We start from the raw sequence: 10,987 nt of genomic DNA, 5'->3' as shown, positions 1-10,987 counted from the left end.
CTTCAGTGTGCACACCTCCATGTGGACACACTCATTCTAACAGTTCATTGTGCACACCTTTATGTGGACACAGTCATTCTAACAGTTCAGTGTGCACACCTCCATGTGGACACACTCATTCTAACAGTTCAGTGTGCACACCTCCATGTGGACACACTCATTCTAACAGTTCAGGGTGCACACCTCCACAGGGACACACTCTAACAGTTCAGTGTGCACACCTCCATGTGGACACACTCATTCTAACAGTTCAGTGTGCACACCTCAATGTGGACACAGTCAATCTAACAGTTCAGTGTGCACACCTCTATGTGGACACACTCATTCTAACAGTTCAGAGTGCATACTTCCACAGTGACACAGTCATTCTAACAGTTCAGTGTGCACACCTCCATGTGGACACAATTATTCTAATAGTTCAGTGTGCACACCTCCATGTGTACACAGTCATTCTAACAGTTCAGTGTGCACACCTCCATGTGGACACACTCATTCTAACAGTTCAGTGTGCACACCTCCATGTCGACACATTCTAACAGTTCAGTGTACACACATCCATGTGGACACACACATTCTAACAGTTCAGTATGCACATCTCCATGTGGACACAATCATTCTAACAGTTCAGTGTGCACACCTCCATGTGGTCACATTCTAACAGTTCAGTGTTCACACCTCCATGTGGACACACTCATTCTAACAGTTCATTGTGCACACCTCCATGTGGACACAGTCATTGTAACAGTTCAGTGTGCACACCTCCACAGGGACACACTCATTATAACAGTTCAGTGTGCACAACTCCATGTGGACACACTCATTCTAACAGTTCAGTGTGCACACCTCCATGTGGGCACATTCATTCTAACAGTTCAGTGTGCACACCTCCATGTGGACACACTCATTCTAACAGTTCAGAGTGCACACCACCATGTGGACAAATTCTAAGACTTCAGTGTCCACACCTCCCTGTGGACACACTCATTCTAACAGTTCAGTGTGCACACCTCCACAGGGACACACTCTAACAGTTCAGTGTGCACACCTCCATGTGGACACACTCATTCTAACAGTTCATTGTGCACACCTTAATGTGGACACAGTCATTCTACCAGTTCAGTGTGCACACCTCATGCGGACACAATCATTCTAACAGTTCAGTGTGCACACCTCCATGTGGACACACTCATTCTAACAGTTCAGTGTGCACACCTCCTTGTGAACACAATCATTCTAATAGTTCAATGTGCACACCTCCATGTGGACACAGTCAATCTAACAGTTCAGTGTGCACACCTCCATGTGGACACACTCATTCTAACAGTTCAGTGTGCACAACTCCATGTCGACACATTCTAACAGTTCAGTGTACACAAATCCATGTGGACACACACATTCTAACAGTTCAGTTTGCACATCTCCATGTGGACACAATCATTGTAACAGTTCAGTGTGCACACCCCCATGTGGACACACTTATTCTAACAGTTCAGTGTGCACACCTCAATGTGGACACAGTCATTCTAACAGTTCAGTGTGCACCCCTCTATGTGGACACACTCATTCTAACAGTTCAGAGTGCATACCTCCCTAGTGACACAGTCATTCTAACAGTTCAGTGTGCACACCTCCAGTGGACACAATTATTCTAATAGTTCAGTGTGCACACCCCCATGTGGACAAACTCATTCTAACAGTTCAGTGTGCACACCTCCATGTGGTCACATTCTAACAGTTCAGTGTGCACACCTCCATGTGGACACACTCATTATAACATTTTGGTGTGCACACCTCCATGTGAACACAAACATTCTAATAATTCAGAGTGCACACCTCCATATGGACACAGTCATTCTAACATTTCAGTGTGCACACCTCCATGTGGACATACTCATTCTAACAGTTCAGGGTGCACACCTCCACAGGGACACACTCTAACAGTTCAGTGTGCATACCTCCATGTGGACTAACTCATTCTAACAGTACATTGTGCACACTTCCATGTGGTCACATTCTAACAGTTCAGTGTGCACACCTCCATGTGGCCACACTCATTCTAACAGTTCAGTGTGCACACCTCCATGTGGGCACACTCAATCTAACAGTTCATTGTGCACACCTCCATGTGGACACACTCAATCTAACAGTTCAGGGTGCACACCTCCATGTGGACACACTCATTCTAACAGTTCAGTGTGCACAACTCCATGTGGGCACACTCATTCTAACAGTTCATTGTGCACACCTCCATGTTGACACACTCATTCTAACAGTTCAGTGTGCACACCTCCACAGGGACACACTCATTCTAACACTTCAGTGTGCACACCTCCATGTGGGCACACTCATTCTAACAGTTCAGTGTGCACGCCTGCATGTGGGCACACTCATTCTTACAGTTCAGTGTGCACACCTCCATGTGGACACATTCTAACTGTTCAGTGTGCACACGTCCATGTGGACACACTCATTCTAACAGTTCAGTGTGCACACCTCCATGTGGACAAATTCTAACACTTCAGTGTCCACACCTCCATGTGGACTCACTCATTCTAACAGTTCAGTGTGCACACCTCCACAGGGACACACTCATTCTAAGAGATCATTGTGCACACCTCCATGTGGACACACTCATTCTAACAGTTCAGTCTGCACACCTTCACAGGGACTCACTCATTCTAACACTTCAGTGTGCACACCTCCATGTGGGCACACTCATTCTAACAGTTCAGTGTGCACGCCTCCATGTGGGCACACTCATTCTTACAGTTCAGTGTGCACTCCTCCATGTGGACACATTCTAACAGTTCAGTGTACACAACTCCATGTGGACACACTCATTTTAACAGTTCAGTGTGCACACCTCCATGTGGACACACTCATTCTAACAGTTCAGTGTGCACACCTCCATGTGGACACAGTCATTCTAACAGATCAGTGTGCACACCTCCATGTGGACACACTCATTCTAACAGTTCAGGGTGCACACCTCCACAGGGACGCACTCTAACAGTTCAGTGTGCACACCTCCATGTGGGCACATTCATTCTAACAGTTCAGTGTGCACACCTCCATGTGGACACACTCATTCTAACAGTTCAGAGTGCACACCACCATGTGGACAAATTCTAAGACTTCAGTGTCCACACCTCCATGTGGACACACTCATTCTAACAGTTCAGTGTGCACACCTCCACAGGGACACACTCTAACAGTTCAGTGTGCACACCTCCATGTGGACACACTCATTCTAACAGTTCATTGTGCACACCTTTATGTGGACACAGTCATTCTAACAGTTCAGTGTGCACACCTCCATGTGGACACACTCATTCTAACAGTTCAGTGTGCACACCTCCATGTGGACACACTCATTCTAACAGTTCAGGGTGCACACCTCCACAGGGACACACTCTAACAGTTCAGTGTGCACACCTCCATGTGGACACACTCATTCTAACAGTTCAGTGTGCACGCCTCAATGTGGACACAGTCATTCTAACAGTTCAGTGTGCACACCTCTATGTGGACACACTCATTCTAACAGTTCACAGTGCATACTTCCACAGTGACACAGTCATTCTAACAGTTCAGTGTGCACACCTCCATGTGGACACAATTATTCTAATAGTTCAGTGTGCACACCTCCATGTGTACACAGTCATTCTAACAGTTCAGTGTGCACACCTCCATGTGGACACACTCATTCTAACAGTTCAGTGTGCACACCTCCATGTCGACACATTCTAACAGTTCAGTGTACACACATCCATGTGGACACACACATTCTAACAGTTCAGTATGCACATCTCCATGTGGACACAATCATTCTAACAGTTCAGTGTGCACACCTCCATGTGGTTACATTCTAACAGTTCAGTGTTCACACCTCCATGTGGACACACTCATTCTAACAGTTCATTGTGCACACCTCCATGTGGACACAGTCATTCTAACAGTTCAGTGTGCACACCTCCACAGGGACACACTCATTATAACAGTTCAGTGTGCACAACTCCATGTGGACACACTCATTCTAACAGTTCAGTGTGCACACCTCCATGTGGGCACATTCATTCTAACAGTTCAGTGTGCACACCTCCATGTGGACACACTCATTCTAACAGTTCAGAGTGCACACCACCATGTGGACAAATTCTAAGACTTCAGTGTCCACACCTCCATGTGGACACACTCATTCTAACAGTTCAGTGTGCACACCTCCACAGGGACACACTCTAACAGTTCAGTGTGCACACCTCCATGTGGACACACTCATTCTAACAGTTCATTGTGCACACCTTAATGTGGACACAGTCATTCTACCAGTTCAGTGTGCACACCTCATGCGGACACAATCATTCTAACAGTTCAGTGTACACACCTCCACAGGGACACACTCATTCTAACAGTTCAGTGTGCACACCTCTTTGTGGACACACTCATTCTAACAGTTCAGAGTGCATACCTCCACTGTGACACAGTCATTCTAACAGTTCAGTGTGCAAAACTCCATGTGGACACAATTATTCTCATAGTTCACTGTGCACACCTCCATGTGGACACACTCATTCTAACAGTTCAGTGTGCACACCTCCATGTGGACACACTCATTCTAACAGTTCAGTGTGCACACCTCCATGTGCACACAGTCATTCTAACAGTTCAGTGTGCACACCTCCATGTGGACACACTCATTCTAACAGTACAGAGTGCATACCTCCACAGGGACACAGTCATTCTAACAGTTCAGTGTGCACACCTCCATGTGGACGCAATTATTCTAATAGTTCAGTGTGCACACCTCCATGTGGACACACTCATTCTAACAGTTCAGTGTGCACACCTCCATGTGGACACACTCATTCTAACAGTTCAGTGTGCACACCTCCATGTGGACACAGTCATTCTAACAGTTCAGTGTGCACACCTCTATGTGGACACACTCATTCTAACAGTTCAGTGTGCACACCTCCATGTGGACACACTCATTCTAACAGTTCAGGGTGCACACCTCCACAGGGACACACACTAACAGTTCAGTGTACACACATCCATGTGGACACACTCATTCTAACAGTTCAGTGTGCACACCTCAATGTGGACACAGTCATTCTAACAGATCAGTGTGCACACCTCTATGTGGACACACTCATTCTAACAGTTCAGAGTGCATACTTCCACAGTGACACAGTCATTCTAACAGTTCAGTGTGCACACCTCCATGTGGACACAGTCATTCTAATAGTTCAGTGTGCACACCTCCATGTGGACACACTCATTCTAACAGTTCAGTGTGCACACCTCCATGTCGACACATTCTAACAGTTCAGTGTACACATATCCATGTGGACACACACATTCTAACAGTTCAGTATGCACATCTCCATGTGGACACAATCATTCTAACAGTTCAGTGTGCACACCTCCATGTGGTCACATTCTAACAGTTCAGTGTGCACACCTCCATGTGGACACACTCATTCTAACAGTTCATTGTGCACACCTCCATGTGGACACAGTCATTCTAACAGTTCAGTGTGCACACCTCCACAGGGACACACTCATTATAACAGTTTAGTGTGCACACCTCCATGTGGACACAATCATTCTAAAAGTTCAGTGTGGACACCTCCATGTGGGCACACTCATTCTAACAGTTCAGTGTGCACACCTCCATGTGGACACACTCATTCTAACAGTTCAGTGTGCACACCTCCATGTTGACAAATTCTAACACTTCTGTGTCCACACCTCCATGTGGACATACTCATTCTAACAGTTCAGTGTGCACACCTCCACAGAGACACACTCATTCTAAGAGATCATTGTGCACAACTCCATGTGGACACACTCATTCTAACAGTTCAGTGTGCACACCTCCACAGGGACACACTCATTCTAACAATTCAGTGTGCACACCTCCATGTGGGCACACTTATTCTAACAGTTCAGTGTGCACGCATCCATGTGGGCACACTCATTCTTACAGTTCAGTGTGCACTCCTCCATGTGGACACATTCTAACAGTTCAGTGTGCACAACTCCATGTGGACACACTCATTCTAACAGTTCAGTGTGCACACCTCCATGTGGACACACTCATTCTAACAGTTCAGTGTGCTCACCTCCATGTGGACACGCTCATTCTAACAGTTCATTGTGCACACCTCCATGTGGACACACTCATTCTAACAGTTCAGGCTGCACACCTACACAGGGACACACTCTAACAGTTCAGTGTGCACATTTCCATGTGGACACACTCATTCTAACAGTTCATTGTGCACACCTCAATGTGGACACAGTCGTTCTAACAGTTCAGTGTGCACACCTCCAAGTGGGCACATTAATTCTAACAGTTCAGTGTGCACACCTCCACAGGGACACACTCATTATAACAGTTCAGTGTGCGCACCTCCACAGGGACACACTCTAACAGTTCAGTGTGCATACCTCCATGTGGACTAACTCATTCTAACAGTACAGTGTGCACACTTCCATGTGGTCACATTCTAACAGTTCAGTGTGCACACCTCCATGTGGCCACACTCATTCTAACAGTTCAGTGTGCACACCTCCATGTGGGCACACTCATTCTAACAGTTCATGTGGACACCTCCATGTGGACACACTCATTCTAACAGTTCGGTGTGCACACCTCCATGTGGACACACTCATTCTAACAGTTCAGTGTGCACAACTCATTGTGGGCACACTCATTCTAACAGTTCATTGTGCACACCTCCATGTTGACACACTCATTCTAACAGTTCAGTGTGCACACCTCCACAGGGACACACTCATTCTAACACTTCAGTGTGCACACCTCAATGTGGGCACACTCATTCTAACAGTTCATTGTGCACGCCTGCATGTGGGCACACTCATTCTTACATTTCAGTGTGCACACCTCCATGTGGACACATTCTAACTGTTCAGTGTGCACACCTCCATGTGGACACACTCATTCTAACAGTTCAGTGTGCACACCTCCATGTGGACACACTCATTCTAACAGTTCAGTGTGCACAACTCCATGTGGACACAGTCATTCTAACAGTTCAGTGTGCACACCTCCATGTGGACACAATCATTCTAACAGTTCACGGTGCACACCTTCACAGGGACACACTCTAACAGTTCAGTGTGCACACCTCCATGTGGACACACTCATTCTAACAGTTCAGTGTGCACACCTCAATGTGGGCACAGGCATTCTAACAGTTCAGTGTGCACACCTCTATGTGGTCTCACTCATTCTAACAGTTCAGAGTGCATACCTCCACAGTGACACAGTCATTCTAACAGTTCAGTGTGCACACCTCCATGTGGACACAATTATTCTAATAGTTCAGTGTGCACACCTCCATGTGTACACAGTCATTCTAACAGTTCAGTGTGCACACCTCCATGTGGACACACTCATTCTAACAGTTCATTGTGCACACCTCCATGTGGACACACTCATTCTAACAGTTCAGTGTTCAAACCTCCTTGTGAACACAATCATTCTAATAGTTCAATGTGCACACCTCCAAGTGGACACAGTCAATCTAACAGTTTAGTGTGCACACCTCCATGTGGACACACTCATTCTAACAGTTCAGTGTGCACACCTCCATGTCGACACATTCTAACAGTTCAGTGTACACACATCCATGTGGACACACACATTCTAACAGTTCAGTATGCACATCTCCATGTGGACACAATCATTCTAACAGTTCAGTTTGCACACCTCCATGTGGACACACTCATTCTAACAGTTCAGTGTGAACACCTCAATGTGGACACAGTCATTCTAATAGTTCAGTGTGCACACCTCTATGTGGACACACTCATTCTAAAAGTTCAGAGTGCATACCTCCCTAGTGACACAGTCATTCTAACAGTTCAGTGTGCATACCTCCATGTGGACACAATTATTCTAATAGTTCAGTGTGCACACCTCCATGTGGACACACTCATTCTAACAGTTCAGTGTGCACACCTCCATGTGGACACACTCATTCTAACAGTTCAGTGTGCACACCTCCATGTCGACACATTCTAACAGTTCAGTGTACACACATCCATGTGGACACACTCATTCTAACAGTTCAGTGTGCACACCTCCATGTGGACACATTCTAACAGTTCAGTATGCACATCTCCATGTGGACACAAACATTCTAACAGTTCAGTGTGCACACCTCCATGTGGTCACATTCTAACAGTTCAGTGTGCACACCTCCATGTGGACACACTCATTCTAACAGTTCATTGTGCACACCTCCATGTGGACACAGTCATTATAACAGTTCAGTGTGCACACCTCTACAGGGACACACTCATTATAACAGTTTAGTGTGCACACCTCCATGTGGACACACTCATTCTAACAGTTCAGTGTGCACACCTCCATGTGGGCACACTCATTCTAACAGTTCAGTGTGCACACCTCCATGTGGACACACTCATTCTAACAGTTCAGTGTGCACACCTCTATGTTGACAAATTCTAACACTTCTGTGTCCACACATCCATGTGGACACACTCATTCTAACAGTTCAGTGTGCACACCTCCACAGAGACACACTCATTCTAAGAGATCATTGTGCACACCTCCATGTGGACACACTCATTCTAACAGTTCAGTGTGCACACCTCCACAGGGACACACTCATTCTAACACTTCAGTGTGCACACCTCCATGTGGGCACACTTATTCTAACAGTTCAGTGTGCACGCATCCATGTGGGCACACTCATTCTTACAGTTCAGTGTGCACTCCTCCATGTGGACACATTCGAACAGTTCAGTGTGCACAACTCCAAGTGGACACACTCATTCTAACAGTTCAGTGTGCACACATCCATGTGGACACACTCATTCTAACAGTTCAGTGTGCAAACCTCCATGTGGACACGCTCATTCTAACAGTTCAGTGTGCACACCTCCATGTGGACACACTCATTCTAACAGATCAGGGTGCACACCTCCACAGGGACACACTCTAACAGTTCAGTGTGCACACCTCCATGTGGACACACTCATTCTAACAGTTCATTGGGCACACCTCAATGTGGACACAGTCATTCTAACAGTTCAGTGTGCACACCTCATGCGGACACAATCATTCTAACAGTTCAGTGTGCACACCTCCACAGGGACACACTCATTCTAAAAGTTCAGTGTGCACACCTCCAAGTGGGCACATTAATTCTAACAGTTCAGTGTGCACACCTCCACAGGGACACACTCATTATAACAGTTCAGTGTGCACACCTCCATGTGGAGACACTCATTCTAACAGTTCAGTGTGCACACCTCCATGTGGACACACTCATTCTAACAGTTCAGTGTGCACTCCTCCAAGTGGGCACATTCATTCTAACAGTTCAGTGTGGACGCCTCCATGTGGGCACACTCATTCTTACAGTTCAGTGTGCACACCACCATGTGGACACATTCTAACAGTTCAGTGTGCACACCTCCATGTGGACACACTCATTCTAACAGTTCAGTGTGCACACCTCCACAGGGACACACTCATTATAACACTTCAGTGTGCACACCTCAATGTGGGCACACTCATTCTAACAGTTCATTGTGCACGCCTGCATGTGGGCACACTCATTCTTATATTTCAGTGTGCACACCTCCATGTGGACACATTCTAACTGTTCAGTGTGCACACCTCCATGTGGACACATGACCCGTCCCGCGGGCCACGTTATTTGATGAGACCCGAGGAGGCACCTCCTGAAAGATCAATGGGGGTGAGAGAGAAAGGAGACCAGGCGCGTAAAGGAAGACAAAGTCAGTCTGAGTTGCGTCAAGGTCTCGTTTATTGCAAGGGGAATCGGGTTTATATATGCTAGGAGCTAGGAGAAGTAGATAGGGGTATGGAAAGTTACTAGGAGGAAGTTAGGGTAAGGTAGGGTTCAGGAAAAGGTCTCTTTGTTCCAGGGCCTGATCAACGGACCATACAGCAAACCATTATGTTTCAGGGAGTAGATCAAAAGGTACATACTGTGGTTTTGTTGAAAAATGGTTGCTATTGAAACTGTTAACGGAAGATTGGGTACACTGCTTTTTCGAAGAATGGTTGCTATTGAAACTGTTAACGGAAGATTGGGTACACTGCTTTTTCCCATGAGAATCAGTTAGGCTACTTGGCTCCTGACAATTCCCCCTTCTTTCTATAAAATGGCCAAAGCAGGCTTTGGTCATAAATCGAGAGGGCCCCTGTCTTAGGCTATATGGGGTGCAGTCCTGTCTGGCAACGTGCCATGTTGAGCCGGTCTCTGGCGACCTCTGTACGTTGTGCTCCCAGCACAGGCCCCATACTATTCCCGTCATTGAGTACCCTCTAGCTTTTAGTTATAGGGGTTTTAGGTTCGTAGGCCACTGAACCTGAGCCTTTCACCTGTTTCAATAGTTTCCTCTCGAGTTTCTGTCCGATGGTAATGTACTGAAACAGTTTTTGATAGGGCCGAATCGATCTGATTTTTGATGAATTGTGTTAGTCGTTGAAAAGCCCAAGGACCAAAGGTGAGGAGGAGAAGGAAAATGATCAAGGGGGCCAGGAGGGTGGGGATCAGAGTAGAAAGCCAAGGGGACCCCTTTAGCCAACCCTCAAACCAATTGTTTTGATTTTCAAAATCACGTTTTCTTTGTGCTAATCTTTCTCTTAATTTCTCCATTGATTCTCTAACTACCCCAGTGTGATCAGCATAAAAGCAGCATTCTTCCTTCAAGGCTGCACATAAACCTCCCTCCTTTAAAAATAGTAAATCCAGACCTCTTCTATTTTGTAACACAACCTCAGAGAGCGAGGTTAAAGACTTCTCCAGGGCAGAAATAGATCTTTCTATGGCCTCTAGGTCAGTAGTCATAGCCATTTGTAACTGCATAAGGTGGTTGCTCTGCATGAGGGCAGCAGTTCCTGTACCAACTCCTGCAGCAATGCCTCCAATACCTAACAATAGGGCAATAGTCA

The sequence above is a fragment of the Peromyscus eremicus genome, unplaced genomic scaffold, assembly GCF_949786415.1.
Source record: "Peromyscus eremicus unplaced genomic scaffold, PerEre_H2_v1 PerEre#2#unplaced_454, whole genome shotgun sequence".
In the NCBI taxonomy this organism is placed as follows: Eukaryota; Metazoa; Chordata; class Mammalia; order Rodentia; family Cricetidae; genus Peromyscus; species Peromyscus eremicus.
The sequence above is the reverse complement of the archived record's forward strand: the minus strand, read 5'-3'. Positions refer to the sequence as shown.